At 39.1% G+C, this 17,793-nt stretch overlaps 1 protein-coding gene across 7 annotated transcripts in view; it reads left to right on the plus strand.

Annotated features, from left to right (window-relative positions):
* Nucleotides 1-2,489: 2,489 nt before the first annotated feature.
* The window catches only part of LOC113429989 (cytochrome P450 2C14-like), a 31,670-nt gene continuing 16,366 nt past the window's right edge, over nt 2,490-17,793 (plus strand). Inside the window, exons 1-2 of one of the 7 annotated variants that reach the window (XM_087955662.1) lie at nt 2,490-4,032; nt 5,156-5,315. The gene's annotated coding sequence lies outside the window, so the exon portion shown is untranslated. Of the gene's footprint in view, nt 4,033-5,155; nt 5,316-11,254; nt 11,584-12,562; nt 12,776-13,832; nt 13,905-17,793 lie in introns of those variants that run through there. The other 6 variants (XM_087955661.1, XM_087955660.1, XM_087955663.1 and 3 more) reach the window with 6 other exon arrangements.

Below are 17,793 nucleotides of genomic sequence, written 5' to 3' on the forward strand. Positions count from 1 at the left end.
AGCTGTGCTGCCTGGACAGCTGACAAGTGCTGCGCTCGGGTGCGCAGCATTTGAAAATCCTCTTGTTTCCTGCTTTTTTGAATCTCAGCTATGCCACGCAAAGTAGCTGAGGAGGGAAAAGCAGGGAATAAAGGACAGCCTAGAGCCCGGGAAGGTGGATGGGCCAAACACCAAACTGGTTCGGTGTCAGCTGCTCTTCGCAGCTACATGTTCTATAGAACTGGGCCAAACCAGTAGCATCCCACCCCTGGGGAAGAGTTGTGTCCTGGAAAATCCTTCATAAATGCTCAGCTCTAAACAGATGCCATTTGGCTAATATCACTGTCGGGTTTCTTAATTGAAATAGATATGTGGCTCAAGAGATGGGGAGGTGCAGTGAAAAGCCCCAGGGGTAAATCTTAATGGTGGCATCTGAGAATTGCTGCTATAAAATTAAGGACAATATTAAAGATTTTTTTTTAAAAAAAATGTCGACCCAGAAAGAAACAGATGCATCACATGTGATATACAGGTAAGGAAGTCATTGCATCTCAATCTTTTAATAATACATACAAACAGAAATGTCTGGGCTAAACACTTTCAATAGAGGAAGGGAGGAAGGATCCCTAAACTTGTATGGATAATCTTTTCTTTTAAAAAAAAAAAAAAAAAGAACAAGCACAGAGAAAAGTAAGGGACCTGCATTTCAGTTTGTTTGTTTCTGTTTTGGAATCTGCCTATATATTTGTGGAATGGGTAAGGTATCCATAGGTTCAAAGTCAGGCTGTGTCATTACATTGGTTAGCTATCCTGGCTTTGCAGAGACATTCTTGGAGGCAGCAAAGGATAAAAGAAGGATAAAAGCAAAATTGCAACATAAGTCCCATTTTTTTTACATGTGTCATGATGTTACATACATGCCTGAAAGAGACAAAACGTATGCCATGATGCTTTTGTTATTCATGGGAACCTTAAATCTACCAAGATTTCCCTCTCTCTTCCATCTCTGAAATTGTTTGGAAGGTAAATCCTGATACTGCTTCTTCTACAAAAGACGATCGTCTCATTTTTTTTAATGTTTTCAATCTGAATTGAAGCCCCAATGCCTCCTCCAAAAATCTGTACCTTTCTGCAAATGTTAGACATCTGAGTTTGAAGAAGGGGACACAGATTATATCAGAACAAGCTGTGGCAAGGATAACTCTCTCTTAACTTTGTGTCCGTTGAGTTTATCACATGTTTTGCCACTATTATAAACTGGTTTCATACTGGTTGCAGGTAGTCACATATTAGAATGCATTTTATTAGCAGCAGGAGATGTCTCATATATATATCCCAAAGTGTCAGGACTCAACATTTCAAATTTCCAACACTCTGGTTTTCCAATGCAATGGAAATATTCCACTACCACATATTACCAGTAAATTAACACTCAGCCTGTTTAAACCCCTCCAGCAAAGGAGATTTCACCAGCTTTTGAGTTACAGGTAGAGCTTGACTTACAACCATTTGTTAGTGACCATTCAGAGTTACAATTGCACTGAAAAATGTTACTTACAACTTACATTTAAAATCATTGCAGCATCCCCATGGTCATGTGATCAAAACCAGCATTATTTATGATGGTTGCAGTCAGCTACGGTCATATGACTACCATTTTCAACCTTCCCAACTGGCTTACAATAAGCAAAGTTAATGGGAGAAGTAGGATTCAATTAACGAACAGTTTTCACTTAAAAACTGCAGTGCTTTGCTAAACAATCATGGCAAAAAAAGGTTGTAAAATTGGGTGTAATTTACTTAACAATCATCTTGCTTAGCAATGAAAATTTGGATCCCAACTATTCTGGTAAATTGCCTGCCTGTAGTGTGTTCCATTACTGAACAGCTCTTTCAAGATTTTGTTTTTCCTGATATCTAACCAAAATCTAGTTCTTTGTCATTTAAACCATTGTTTCTTGTCTGGTCTTCTAGAACAACTCAGAACAATGACAGCCCATTATGCAAACAACAGTCTCCCCACAATCTTTTCTTCTATAGGTTAAACATACCCAATGTTTCTAACCGTGTCTGTAATTTTTCCCCTTTCAGGACTTTTATCTCGACTGCTAACTTCTGGATATGGTCAAGTTAGTCAATGTTCTTTCCAAACACAGTGCCCAGTATTGGAAATAATATTTTAGATGTGATGAGCCGAACATAGAATGGAGAGAAGTATACGGTACCACTGTTGATGCAACTACAACATAATGTTGACTTATGTTTAGTGTGCAATCCATCACAATACTCAGGTCTTTTCACATGTACTGCTGGGCAATATGCTCCAAAATCATGCTTTTGGTATTTCTATAACTAGATGCAGTACTTTGCATATTAACCCATGATGACATTTATCTTATTGGTTTCCATTCACTGGTTGTACTTGTCAAGTTCTTCCTGCAATTTGATGTTGTTTTCTCAAGTACTTGCTAACCCCACCCCCATCTCTTTCCCTTCAGCAAACATTTAGCCCTATTTTAAAAGCTCTCATCCAAGTAATTTATAAATACATAGGATAGCACAGGGACTAGAGTGGAGTATTACAACGTGCCATTTATCACCTCCCACTGACAGAGTCGTTAATATATAGTCAGTGGGTACAATTGTTCAGTCAGCTCTATATCTGTCTAATGGTTGCATTGTCCAGCCCACACTATGCTATCTTTGACTTAAATCGCATGGAAGAGTTTGTCAAATGCTTTGCTGAAGTCAAGATACATTATGTCTACCACATTGCTCTATCAACAAAGAAGATTTAAATCTGAAATCAATATCAGTTTCCTGGTTCCTTAAAAAAAAAAAAAAAGATAGGAACAACATTTGCTCTTCTTCAGCTCTCTAGCAGTACTCCCATGTTCTATGAATTATCAGAGATAATAGAAAGATCTCCACAATAACATCCCTAACATTCTTGTATATAATTGACCTGGCCTGGAAATTTTATACTTGTTCATAATAATCAGGAACACATAAATCATCTTGAGTTGATTTAATTGGTACATCTGTACACTACTAAAAGTATATTTGATACTTTGTGCCTGTTTGATACTTAGACAATTTGGTGAAATTGGAAAGTGTACAATTTTTTTTTTATTGAACCAAAGCAAACTCAAATGATCTCCCTTAGGCCCCGTGATTCCTGCAGAGATGAAATTTGGAAAAGTTGTAGCTGTTTCAGTGTTTTCATGCCTTTGATTACACTTCTTATAAAACCCATAGGCTGTGTGTCACAAGTGAAGATGAGAGAACTGTATCCCCACCCTTTTCCCCACCTCCCTCTGTCCCTATGCCTAATTGGCTGATGGCAAGTCTGATGGATGAACATCCATTGCTTGCTTTGGAACCAAGGACAAAATTTAAACAATACAGGCAGTGGGGGAAAGATGAAGGAATAATTAATGGGATGTCTGTTGGCAAGGTAAAACTGGTTGGGGAGCACCTGTGACCAATGGGAAAGCCCTCTTCCTCCCTACAAGGGGCCACTGGGGACATGCTGGAGCTGAAAGCAGGAATATAGTTTTCCTCAGAATCCACAGCTCCCTTTATTCATCCACATCCCAAGCAAACTGGCAGAGAGTTCTGTAGGTCAGCCAAGGAGGAGAATGAGAAGGCGTCACCACGACTCTGAGGGTTGTGAGGGAAAGAAAAAGGTGCCAACCTATATTATATGTACAAAGAAGAATGAACCAATTGATCAAGGATTGTCTAATGAACTATAGCTCTGTTGTGCACCATGCAAAAGTATTTGTTTGTGAAATGGTAAGCTATATAAATTGGTTTAATAAATAATAAAATAAATAAAATAAGCCTTTTACCTTCTGTCTCTGCTGAGATTCATATGTTCATAGATCTTTTTGAAGAAAAGAGTAAGCAAAATAGAAGCTGGGGAGCATTTCCTCTGCCTGTCACTTGTTATTATCTGTCTTCTCCATGATGTAGATCAAGTCTTGCTCTTCTTTCTCTTATTGACAGTCAAAAGAGAATACATTCAACATGAAAGAAAATACATGAGAGGTATGTTCCTTATATATTTACCTTTTTTGACTATCTTTCTACAGATATTATTTCCTTGCTGAGATGCTGCTTTGGCCATTATACCCATTGTTCATTTCCTAAAGCTGTCCCTTTTAAAATCTGCCTTCACATGTACAATGGTACCAATAAAGGACAATATTTATAGCTCAGGGTTGAAATGAAGGGTCCTTGGAGAACTTGCTTGTTTTCTTGCAGATGTTTCATTCGGCTACTAGCACTGATGATGTTACCTAATTTGGGTAATGAAATGTCTGCAAGAAAACAAGCAAGCTCAGAGTGCACCACGGAACCCTAATCTACAATGGTTTCCAATCATTCCAGACCATCTTGGACAAATGGTTGTCTAATCTTGTCTTGAAAACCTCCAGCAATGGACCACTTACAACTCCAGTTGGCAAGCTGTTCCACTGATAAATTGTTCTCACTGTCAGGAAATTCCCCCTTAATTCCTGCATCTCCTTTTGAGGAGTTTCCAGTCATTACTTCTTGTCCCACCCTCAGGTGCTATGAAGAATAAATCAATGGCTTCTTCCTTTCAACATCTCTTTAAATCGGGGGTGGTATTCTACAAGTTCAGCCTGGTTCGGCCGAACCAATCACCTGTGAGTGAACTGCTTCCCGCGGCACAGTGGATTACCACGCATCAGCTGTTAAACACACAGGGAGAGGGTAGGGTTTCAGGAGAAGGTCAGTATCAAACGCTCTGTCTGTGCTCAAAGCACGCATTTAATGTGCATGTGCACAGAGCACGCGTGCGCATGCAAAGCGCACCCACCAAGCCATGCCCACACAACCGGTGGTAAACAACATTGAATCCCACTACCGCTTTAAATATTGGAAAATTGCTAGCATGTCTCCACTCAGTCTTCACTTTGGCAAGTTAACATGCCAAGCTCCTTTACCTGTTCTTCATAGTATTTAGCCTCCAGAGCCCTTATCATCGTAGTTGTTTTTCTCTGCACTCTTTCTAGGGTCTTTGGCTTCTTTTTTGAATGGTGATGATCAGGACTGGATGCAGTGTTTCAAATGTGGCCTCACCAGTATGGTGTAGAACAGTACTGTCACTTTCATTGATTTTAATATTGTCTGTCTGTTGATACAGCTCATGACCCTACTGGCTTTTTTGGCAGATGAAGCATACTTAAGCACTGGTCCACAAGGAAGTTGAACACTGAAGCTGAAGCTCAAATATTTTGGCCACCTAACGAGAAGAGAGGACTAAAAGACCCAGGCAAAAACCCTGAGACTGGGAAAGATTGAAGGTAAAAGAAGAAGGGGACAAGAAGATGAGATATTTAGATGATGTCATTGACACAATGAACACAAAACAGTTGAGGGCAGGGGAACCTGGCATTCTATAGTCTGATGATGGCAAACCTTTTAGAGACTGAGTGCCCAAACTGTAACCCAAAACCCACTTATTCATCGCAAAGTAGCAACACAGCAATTTAACCTAAAATAATGATAAACAAGGCAGAGTTCAGCTAATTGTTTTTAGAAAAATGTGATAAATGCATATTTATGCCCCTTTATTTTTTTACTGCTTTTGAAATATTATGTTTAACAACAATACAAAAGAAAAACTTTTTAATATCATTTCTCTTTCCCTCCCACTTTGTCCTTTCCACTCTCTCTCTATCTCTCTCTCTTTCCCTCTATCTCTTTCCTTCCCTGACTCTCTATCCTTCCCTCTCTTTCTCTCTTTTCCCCCTCTCTCTCCCTCCCTCTCTTTCCCTCCCTAACTCTCCCTTCTCCCTCTCTCTCTTTCTCTCTCCCCATCTCCCTCTCTTTCCTCCCACTTTGTCCTTTCCACTCTCTCTCATTTCTCTCCTCTTTCCCTCTCTCTTCCTTCCTGACTCTCATCCTTCCCTCTTTCTCTCCCTCTCTCTCTCTCCTCCTTTCCTCCTAACTCTCTCCCCCTTTCTCTCTCTTTCCTCTCCCCATCTCCCTCTCCTCCCACTGTCTTTCTTTCTCTTTCCATCCCTCCCTCTCTTTCCCCTCCCTCTCTGTCTCTCTCCTCTCTGTCTCTCTGTCTCTCTCTCTTTCTTTCTCTCTGTCTCATCTATCTATCCCTTCCTCCAGGGATGGGATACGACAGGGTTAACTACCAGTTTGGTGATTTATGAGGTTCGGTGATTTATGATGTGCTTTCCTGCACGCTGTGCGTGCCTGTAAATCGTCATCAGCACCTGCGTGCAGAGAAGCAGCCTTTGAAACAGCCCTCTTTTCCTGCTTTTTTAACTGCAGCTGTGCCTCTCACGGCAGCTGAAGTTGAAAAATCAGGAAATAAAGGTCAAGTAAGAACCTGGGTGGGCAGGTGGGCAAAAACATCAGCAGACATAGAACCGGTTCTATGTCTGCTTCTCTTCAGAGCTACCGGTTCTACAGAGGTGGACAGAACTGGTAGAAACCCACCCCTGCCTTCCTCCCTCCAATTATTTTCCCCCAAATCACTGTTAATATATTTTCTAAAGGACCATCTAAAGATGGTAGCAAAGAATTGGTTTCTTTCAACTGCAACTCAATTGCAGCATACATATTCTTGGAATAAGAGTTCAAGAAAGTGGTGTAGTGTGCGTGAAAAAAGTGTCACTGTGGAAGGCTGTGAGATGCACCCACATAAAGTTTTCAAAATGTTCACTGACCTGTCACAGTGCTGCTCTGAGAGTGAGATGGGTGGAATCTCTGAATTTAATAAACAAACAAACAAATTGACGTCATCATCATTTTAGCCATTGTCTATTCGCTTGCAGGATGAAGGCCTCTTCTGCATGTTTCCAATCAATATGGACTTGAGCTTTCTTTTGCCAATTGGGCCTGCAATACTTGCTGACATTGTTGCTCCATCTTGTTTTAGGTTTTATGGACTCTCGTGGACACTTTTTATCAAGTGGGATCCATTCTATAGATGCCTTAGTTCACCTGCCATCAGTTTTTCTTGCTATCTGACCAGCCCATTTCCATTTTAATTCTTTTACTCTCATGATGATATCATATTGACCTATTAGCTACTAAGTTGAAGCAAAATATTTTAATCTTAAATTATGTAGCTTTTAATGTTTTATTACATTTATTAGATTGTACAGCTCCTAGAGCCCCTCTGTGAGGGAGATGGGCGGTTAAGAAGTGTGATATATAAATATATGTAAATAAAGGTTTTTCTGTCCCTTTCGGCAGGTATCTAGAAATCATCTAGATTTGTTTATTCAAGGCATAGCTGTTGGATAAATATTGAGCAGAAGAACAACACAGAAGAAGTGGAGTTTGCGAAAACATTACTGATATCAAATCACAGCATATATGCTGTACACCCCATATTATCAAAAAGGGTAGGAGAGAAATAAAATGTATGTGAAAATCATAGCTGTACCAGATATAGTGATTTTTTTAAACAAGAACATTCTGTAAGGGGAGGATGTGAGTAACCTGCCACACAGAAGCAAAAGAGCTCAACTCTTTTTAGTTACACTTTCAATTACTTCTGTTTAGTTACGGATTGGTTACTCAATTTCAGGGCTTATTGCTGTCTAGGGTCATCAGTCATCTAATCTGCAAAGAGAAGAGAAGAGAAGAGAAGAGAAGAGAAGAGAAGAGAAGAGAAGAGAAGAGAAGAGAAGAGAAGAGAAGAGGAAGTGGTTCAATAGCACAGATCTCATAGCCACCTCAAGCCTTCTCCTCCATGTGTCATAGATATTCTGGATAGGAGATCTTCTATATTCCCCAGGGAAGCAGTTTTCATGCAGAGCAGCCTGGACTCGATTCAGATTGCTTCAGCAATGGGCTGCTTATGATATGGAGGCTTTACTATGAGGACATGTCCTCAGAAAATATATGTGAGGTACTTTCACATTGCAACAGTAGGCTACATGGATGAGTACGCATTCGCAGTTCCTCCCCCATAAATGGCATTCATTATTTCTGGGCTTCTTTCTCTCCCCTGCTTCCCAAAATGCCTCTCATTGTTCTCAGCCCTTTTAAGTCATTGTCCATCTCTTGCCAGAAGTCCTTCAACATAGAAATGAACCCCATGGTTCAAGAAACACACTTTCCATTGGCACCATCTGCCTAGCTAGTTATTACCTTACAATATTCTCTTTCTTTCTGATATATGTTCTTTGACAAATAAGGAGTAAAAGAAACAGCATCTATTTCTCCAGCTTCTTCACTTCCTTCCCAGATATTTATTATTACTATTTATAATATCTTCAAGAACATGTCTGGTTGAGCAGATCAGGAGACAAGGATGACTGTCCATGGGTTTAAGGAATTTGGGGAGTTCAAGGTGATGGCACATAAGGATTTATCTAATATTTCCACAGTAACAATCCTTTGAAATAAAATGGATTGAGAGAGCATGATGTGCTTATAGTTACCCAGTGAATGCTGTGGTTAAGTTTTCAGCTTGTGTTCCCCTCCAAGTCCCATGGCACCTGCAACAACCCAAAATGATTCCATCATGCACATTCTGAGATTGAATCTTTGAATATACATTCTGAGGTGAGAATGTACTGTGAGTCTCAGCATTTGCTTAATTGTCACATATATTTCATGAGACTGGAAACTTTTTACCTTTATATTTCATCCCTTGCCTCCCTTGCGTACTCTGCAGTTATTGAGATCTAATATTATTTTTTCTCTTTATCTAGTCTCTTTTTTCTCTTCTCTTCTCATTTTTCATGCATTTCTGGGTTTTTTTCTGTTGCTTAGTTTATTTTTCCCCAAACAGTTTTTTTGATATAACTCAGTCCCTCAAACATATGGTATATAATAGCTCTTATGGTATGCAGCTCAATTTTTCTTCTACCATGAACCAGTAGGTGGCAGAAGAAAACAGCAAAAAGTCATTTTCTGTATGTTTGGAGTTTGGTTATCTAGCTCATGGTTGTCCCAAAGGTGTTTTTTTCAAGGGGCACCTGACCTTTCTGCTTTTTCTTTGAGTTGAAGAAGCTTCTTGGATGAGAAGCAAAATGTCTTCAAAGAAAAATTAGAAAGTCCAATTGCCTCTTGAAAATGCATCTTTCGGTCATTTTCTGTATTTTGCTTTTTAATTCTAGGAAGCCACACTCTTTCTTCAAACTAGGAAGGCTCAGATGTTTTTCATTTACAGTGCAGACTGAAGAAACCATACTGCCAATCCTTTATATCCCCTTTTAGATTATTGACCTTCCTTCCTTCCTTCCTTCCTTCCTTCCTTCCTTCCTTCCTTCCTTCCTTCCTTCCTTCCTTCCTTCCTTCCTTCCTCCCTCCCTCCCTCCCTCCCTCCCTCCCTCCCTCCCTCCCTCCCTTCCTTCTGACACTTGTGGTCTTCTAGGTATTGTAGACTACCAGTAAGTTGTAGGGTGAATATTTTAGGCTTGGACCAGGAAGCCTCAGGTTCAAATCCAATTCAACCACAGAACTCACTGAATGGGATGTCTTTGGGCAGTCACTCTCTCCCCATCCAAGAATGTCTATAGTAAGAATACAATCAGGGGAGCCAGTCCTTCTCACAAAGCTACTTTAGGCTAGAGATAGAATATAAATACACTAAACAACAAGAACAATTAACAGCATGCTTCAACACTACTCACACTGGCTGGGACAAAGGCTAAGAACTCTCAACAGGAAAGTGAATAAAGTAAACAAATGTTATTTTTGAATGCTTTACTCTTCAGAATAGCAGCTTTCTATCTGTCTGCCAGTCCATCACCCATCTATTTCTTTAAAGTACGAGGGCTATCCACAAAATAGATTATGTTTTCGTCTGTAGCAAGAAGGGGTGGAGCTAGCATGGCCATCTTTGGTCTGTGCGTCCGCCGCTCAGTCTGCGTCTAGTCGTGCTAGTGGGAGGTTCGTATCGTTGCCTGTTATTTCACAGCAAACGTTTGAAATGTGTGCTGCAATTGAAAATCCCGCGAGTTGTGAAGTGTGATCAGTGATAAGGTTTTTGTTGGCAAAAAACCATAAACCGATTGAAATTTTTCGGCAACTGTGTGACGTGTACGGGGACAACATCATCACTGAAGGTGGAGTGCGCCAATGATGCATTAAGTTTAAAAATGGACGAACTAACGTTCATGATGAACAGCGGAGTGGACGTCCGAGCATTGTGACTGATGAACTGGTCACAAAAGTCGATGACAAGATTCGTGAAAACTGCCGTTTCACAGTAACAGAACTTTCACTTAGTTTTCCACAAATTTCACGCAGTTTGTTGCATGAAATTGTTACACAAAAGCTAGGCTACCACAAATTTTGTGCAAGATGGGTGCCAAAAATCCTGACAGAAAACCACAAGAGTCAGCGTATAGCCGCATGATTGACATTTCTGTACTGTTACGACAAAGATGGAGATTCATTTCTTGATCGAATCGTAACTGGAGACAAAACTTGGGTCAAACATGTGAACAGCGAGACCAAATTGCAGTCTATGGAGTGGGGGCACACAAATTCTCCCAAAAAACCAAGAAAATGTTTGCAAACGTTCTCTGCAAGGAAGATTATGGCGACTGTTTTTTGGGATAGGCAAGGTGTGCTTCTTATCGATTTTCTGGAACATGGTGCAACAATAAACTCTGTGAGGTATTATGAAACATTGCAAAACTAAGAAAAGCAAATCAGAACATGCGTAGAGGAAAGTTAAGCTCAAAATTGTGCGGGCGGGCGTGACTGACTGGCTCAAATCTCAGGCGGCTGAATTTTATGACAATGGAATTACAAAGCTTGTTCACCGCTATGATAAGTGCCTCAATTTGTTCGGTGAATATGTTGAAAAGTAGTATTTAAGTGTCACTTTCAAGTGTATATAATAATTTTTTTTCCCTACACTTCGTTTTTTTTCTATCGCAAAATGTAATCTATTTTGTGGATAGCCCTCGTAAAATAATACAAGCAGTCAAGAGAAAGAAACCCTTGTGAAATTCTTCAAATTTGGCATGTTTTGAGCTATAATTCCCCACCCTCTTGAATTTTCACACTCTTAATGTTGGAATCAGTTTAGCCGCTTAGGTTTAAAGTGACAACATAGTGACTGATTAGCAGGCAAATATTCACTACAAATAAGTACAGTATTAACTATTTCATGGAACGGGGTAACCCATTAATTAAAGAATAATTTAAGCAGGTCAACAAACTGAACTTTGTTTTCTCTCTGTTTACTTTCAACATTTGCACAGTTACTCAGTAACTCTATACTGTTTATTATGGCTATAACTATGTTGAAGGTTAGAGCTGAAGATTAGAGAAGGAAACAGGACTGGGAAGGGATGAATAAAGCAGGGATATAATGCCCCTGTGGATGGACTATAATCTTTGCTTCAAGTCTGCTTCCCGTATCTAATATTTGAAAAGAAAGGGCAAGGATTGTATGACAAGAAATTTCTATCGGGCTGGCATACACTCTGTTGCTATGGGTATAGAAGAATGAGGAAGTACCAAGAAGGCCTTGTTAGCATGTTATACTAAAATGAAGATGATAATTAGATTGCTGTCCATGCCGCCTACTCTCTTGACTTTGGGTATGTCAAACCTCAACCATCTCCTCTAAACTAGGTAGCTAAAATTCTTGTTTTTTGTGGTTTATCTAGCAATGATGAATACCTGTGTCTGTTTCCACATCATCTCTCTTTGGCTAACCTGTCTTCCAAAATATTGATCTGGACTACACTGTCAGCTTTGAAATACTGGGAACAGATTGTTGTCACTGTAAGCCTTTCCGTGTTCTCTCCAGACACTCAACAGGAATACACAGAGAGTGTCGTGTTCATAATATTGTTGTCATAGCCCCTGCAATCTTCTGTTCCACATAGAAGAAAAATAAATTTTATCCATCTGTTCATGTAGTCATGAGCTTTTGCCAAGAGGGGCAACTATAGTTGTAGGTTGTAATATTAAATGAGTGTGTGCGTGTGTGTGTGTTGCTAAGGAGAAAGTAATGGATTGCATGAACCCAGAGGCAGGGAGACAGGTGAAGCAAGGGGCTGCTTATATAAGCAGGAAAATGTAATATGGGGAAAAAATTTATAGGGATTATGAACCTGACTAGAAAATTTAAGATGAGGTTTGCTGGAAGAGCTTCAAGGGGGATCTATGTGTTCAAGTGCAAAGAATGAAGAATGATGTATTCTAAACTTGCATTCATTGTGCATAAAACGGAAGCATATTTCTAATACTACTTTTATGCAAGACAGAATGTGTTCTGATTGCATTAAAATTATGATTTTTTTTGACAGGAGAGAGAATTGGTGGCAATAATAAAAATTAGGAAATTTCCTCTCTCCTCAAAAAGATGCAAAACATTGACTCTATAATAATACAGAGAGGTCCAGCAGGAGGCAGCAGCAAACTTCCATAATTCCCTCCAATCCTAGAACTGAAAGGGCAACATTCTGTCAGCAATCACTGTTAAGCGAAATCCCTCCTTCTTAATTTTTTTAAAGAAGTGTTTCCAGGGCACGTGGTTTGTAAAGGAGAGCAAGAATTTGTGGATATGCTCCAGAATATTTGCTATTATGCTTGGCTGGCTGAGTTGAAAGCACATCTCAGATTTGCTGCCCTTAACGATTCTGCTTTTGGTCTCTGTTCCAAGTTAAGAACATTTTCAACTGCTGCTGAAATCTGATAGCATCCCATTAACAAAGGCGTTGCAATCCTAGCAGACAAAGCAGCTCTGGAATGCCTGCAAATTTGACAAACATGGTAAAAGGTCCTACTAATCTCCTGGGTGTTCATTGGCTGGCTGGAGGTATGACACAATGTTATACCAAATTGTTAAATATTTACAGCCTGTTTCTGCCTGGCAAGTGCATTCTGGAAGAATGAGCATGCTCCAGGTCCCTTCTATTAAATATTGTCATTTTATGGGACCTGGGAAGCTGGCATTTTATACCTCCCCACTCCCCCCATGGAAATATGTATAACATCCTCTGAAACTTTGGTCTCCGAATGGGGAGTGTTGTGTTTGTGCGGTTTCTAGTTTGGTGTGATTTGTTATGGTTTGATTATTTTGGTCTAGGCTGCCTATGGGGTGGTATGCTTTTAATTGTTTTTATTGTTTGTAAGCCCCCCCCCCCATCAACAAGAATGGGTAGCTATAATAAATTTAAATAAATAATGAGTAAAAGGCAAAGAATTTTTGTATCAAAAATGTTTTTAAAAGATACTCTTCATTCCTAGTTCTTTTCAGTCACCTTGCCTTCCTTTCCATCGGTTATGCTGAGCCACTTGTAAGGTACTGCCCAATCCTTCCTTTTTCTCAGGTCCCAAGGATGGAAGGAAGGATGGAAGCCACACCATGCTAAGAACTACCCAGTAGTATTGATCTAACTCGGATGTTAAATATAAACCCATGCTTTCCAGTAAGCTGAAAAAAATAAATAAAAAACTAATTAATTAGTCCCTAAAGTTTTGTTGTTGTTGTTGTGTTTTGGTGAAAGTATTTGAAATACATCCTGGATTTGTCACAGAAATGTTCAGTAAACATGCTGAAGCTATATGCAAAGCTTCAATATAATTTTATACTTATTGTACACTAGTAGTAAAATTAGGTTCCAGTATACTTTGTACCCACCCTATTTGGTGAGATGTTCCATCTCTGGATTATACATATTGGCTGTCTGTCATCTGTGGATTAGAAAACCTAATTTGCATAGTAAAGCAGGAGCTGCTCAGGTTAAAACCGAGATTTGGTTCTGATTGATGTCTATTGGTTAAAATAATCATATTATCCTTTCAAGGGTATCCTTGAGCAAGAATTTTGTCTCCAAGTGACAAGTTCAAGACACGCTTGCTCAGAACTTAAGTTCTGCTACTCTCCAAAGGGTGTTCTCCAGAGTAAATATTGCAGAGAGGCTTTATCACAATTCCTTTGCGAGGTGAGTTGGTTGCTGTTCTCTCTGACTGGAAGCTTTCTATCAATATTTTCCCGTTCCTTTTCTCTTACCAGGGAGTTTTTACTGTGGGGTAGTTCTGGCTTGTTAATAGTTTACCACCCTTACTTGGGCAACATAGCCCAAGGTAACCCAAAATGGCTGATGTTGATGCTGTTGATATAAGTCCAAAATATTGATTGGTTTAAAACAAATGAATCCCTATTTTTGTTATTGCTGCTGCTATTGTTGTTGTTACTACTGCTGTTGTAACTTAGTTCCCACTTGAATTTTCTAATCTGCCACCTGCTACCGCTTGCAAAACCTGTCCTGGATCATTTCCAACACCTGCCCAGTTGCAAGCATGTGTAAAATCTGAATGGGCTCAAAATGTTGGAATACTGCATCAAGGTTGTAGGAAGAGGAGCAGGTCTTGACTTTATCAAATCCTCCTGCTTAAAACCCCAACCCAAAATGAAAGGCGATACTTGCTAAAGAGCCATAATAATAGCAGCCTAGAAATGCTGAAATCTCTTTATTCTGATTTTTATCTTATTCTTTCTGGAAATGTTCACATAAAAATGGAAAGATTGAAAATAATAAATGATGAGAACTTTACCTCATTGATTCAGAATCTCTTGTGATGCTGCAGAGCAAATGTTGTGCTGAATTTTTTTTGCTCACCAATTTCAATAACACAGGAACAGAATAGTTCGAGAATTCCTCGAAAGTTCTGCTATTATTGTGAAACCATTTGATGTTTCAAAGCATTGTATAAAAGCAGCCCTGTTTTAATTGTGCTATTGGTGTCCTTCAAAGGTATTTAAAGATTGTGCTAATGTGCCAAAATTGGTTATCTCTATTGGGTTCCTTGGTTGCAAAAGCAAACATTCAAACCTGGGCAATTCCCAATCAGTGAATGTGAATGAGATAGAGGTGACTGGGCTCCTCCAAAGGGTGTAGTCCTGGATGGCTGCTGCTTTCTCATTTATTGACCCAGCTTTCCTGTTTATCCTTCCCCTGGTAGTGAGGAGGCTGTTACCAGAGGGTTTGTTCCTTGAGGATTTTCTAGAAACAATACGGTACTCCTCAAAGAAGATGGATTGTTTAGAATGAACTGTAATGTGAAGGAATTTTCATTATATTTAACATTTATTTGGACCATTCCAAGATTACAGTTACACTTAAATAAAAAGACAAAGAAGTAGATTTTGTTGAAACTCCTTGGAAGGAGAACTTGGGTAACCTTGAGCAGGACTAGTCACACATTCACAAGTGACTCACTGCCCTATTCATGTAATTAGGTTTTAAGGCTTAGAAATACTAAAACTAGTTCTAGAGAAATACTAAAACTATGTGGCCCATGTCCCCCACCCCCATTTGTGTGTATAATTCAATATTACAGAGCCTATGAATCTAAATACTGGTATTGCCACTTGTTTTATCAGAGATGTTTGAATTACTCACTACCATTCCCATAGGCATTTCCCCTCTCAGTCATAGGTAAAGGTAAAGGTTCCCCTCACACATATGTGCTAGTCATTTCCAGCTCTAGGGGGCGGTTCTCACCTCTGTTACAAATCCAAAGAGCCAGCGCTGTCCGAATATGTTTCTGTGGTCATGTGGCCAGCATGACTAAATGCTGAAGACGCACGCAATGCTGTTACCTTCCCACCAAAATGGTCCCTACTTGCATTTTTACATGCTTTTGAACTACTAGGTTGGCAGAAGCTGGGACAAGTAATGGGAGCTCACTCCGTTACGTGGTGCTAGCGATTCAAACCACCAAACTGTTGACCTTTCTGATCGACAAGCTCAGCGTCTTAGTCATTGAATCACTGCGTCCCTTTTCTCTCAGCCATAATGGAGTTTAAATTGACTTGAAGCAACAATAAAAGAGGTAGAGAAAAGGACTGAACGAACCGAAAGGAAATTAGAAAGGATAGATGAAGAATTAAAGAATGTGAGTAAAGAAATGGAGGACTCACTGGTCTACCTAGAGATGGACAAGGCTGCTACATACTTGAGATTCCAAAATGTAGTGGAATCCAAAGAAGAAGACCTGGAACAACTAATGGCGGGAATACTGGCTGGACTATTGGAAAAGGATAAAGATGACATCTTAAGGGAGTTTGATGAAGTTTACAGGATTAGCACTAATTATGCGAGATGCCACAAATGCCCAAGAGAAGTCCATATACGATTTGTGAGAAGGAGTGTCCGGGATATCATATATAGGATCTCAAGAAATGAAACAATTACGTATAAAGGTAAAGAAGTCTTGATTCTCAAACAAATACCAAGAAGAGTAAGAGAACAAAGACGAGACTACAAGTTCTTAGCAGCTTACCTAAATCAGAAAAGAATCGTATTTAAATGGCTAATCCCAGAGGAGATGTTAGTTTTTTGGAACAAAAGGAAAATTAAAATAGACTCCATGGAAAAGGCCCAGGAATTTTATGAGCGATTGGTAGGTCTGGAAGACCAGAGCAGTAAGGAGGAACTGGAAACAAACTCCCAGGAAGATCAAGGCTATCATAAGAACAGAGATGGAACTTTAGGAAATCAAGGAAATACTCATCTACATCAGGAGAGAGAAGAAAGTAGGACACATCTTCAGGCACAAGGAAAGACTGGAGCCATTACAAGACAAAAAGCGAAACAGAATTAATTAAATGGAAGAAGAAAAGAAACTACTATCAATTAATATAAATGGTTTAAACTCGACGATAAAAAAGGAAAAGCATAATAGCTAAACTAATCAAACAAAATGCTGATATAATATGCCTACAAGAAACTCATATAAAGAAAACAGATGAAAAATACCTAGAATGTCCGAAATTAGGGAAGCTATTTACTGCACCAGCAGACATGGGGAAAAAGAAAGGATTGAAGTATACGTTAGAGGATTTGAAAGCAGATTTAATATGGTCGGATTCTGAGGGAAGAACTCTGGTTTTGCAGATCTGGATTAATTCCATCCCAATTCTCTTAGTGGTAATCTATGCCCCGAACGGAGATCAAAAAGAGTTTTTTAAGCATCTTTATGGAAAAATAGTAGGATTGGGGAAAAGAAATATTTGTATCATAGGAGACTTTAATTCTATTGCTGATTATCAAAAAGACTGCAGTAATGGGGGGAAGAACAAAGGGGGGAAAAGAGAGCTTCCCAAGATATGTATGGAAATGATGAAGGAGTTAAATTTGATTGATATATGGAGAAGATTACATCCTGAGAAAAAACAATTTACATTCTATTAAAATCCTCATCAAATATGGACACGAATTGATATGACATGGATGAATGGGGAAATAGCAAATGAGATAAAAGGGATTGAAATTTTACCAAATGAATGAGCAGATCACAATCCAATTCAGATAATATGGAAGGGTAGGGAAAAACCCAAGAAAAGATGGACGTTAAATACTCAGTTAATAAGAGAAAAAGAATACACCAACAAACTCAAGGAGGAATTAAATTATTTCTTAAAGGAAAATGATAATGGAGCAACTACGAAACAAAACATGTGGGATTCAATGAAGGCAGTAATAAGAGGTATAACAATCTCTTATAATGCCAAGAGGAATAAGGAAAAATACGCCCAGCAAAACAAATTACAACAAAAAATTAAGGAATTAGAAACTCAATTACAGAGTACCCCAAAGGATTCAAAATTGCAAAATCAGATAATAATAACTAAACATAAACTGAATTTAATTGAACAAGAGAGAATGATTATAAATTTGAATACAACTAGACAAACTTATTTTGAGCATGCTAATAAGCCAGGGAGATGGCTATCATATAGACTAAAAAAAAGGAAAGAAAAGAGATTGATATACCAGCTAATAGATGGAAAGGGGGATATACAACAGGAAATAGAACAGAAAAAAG

The sequence above is a fragment of the Notechis scutatus genome, chromosome 2 (assembly GCF_049901735.1).
Source record: "Notechis scutatus isolate UNSWTSFEM ecotype Mainland chromosome 2, rNotScu1.2, whole genome shotgun sequence".
Taxonomy (NCBI): domain Eukaryota; kingdom Metazoa; phylum Chordata; class Lepidosauria; order Squamata; family Elapidae; genus Notechis; species Notechis scutatus.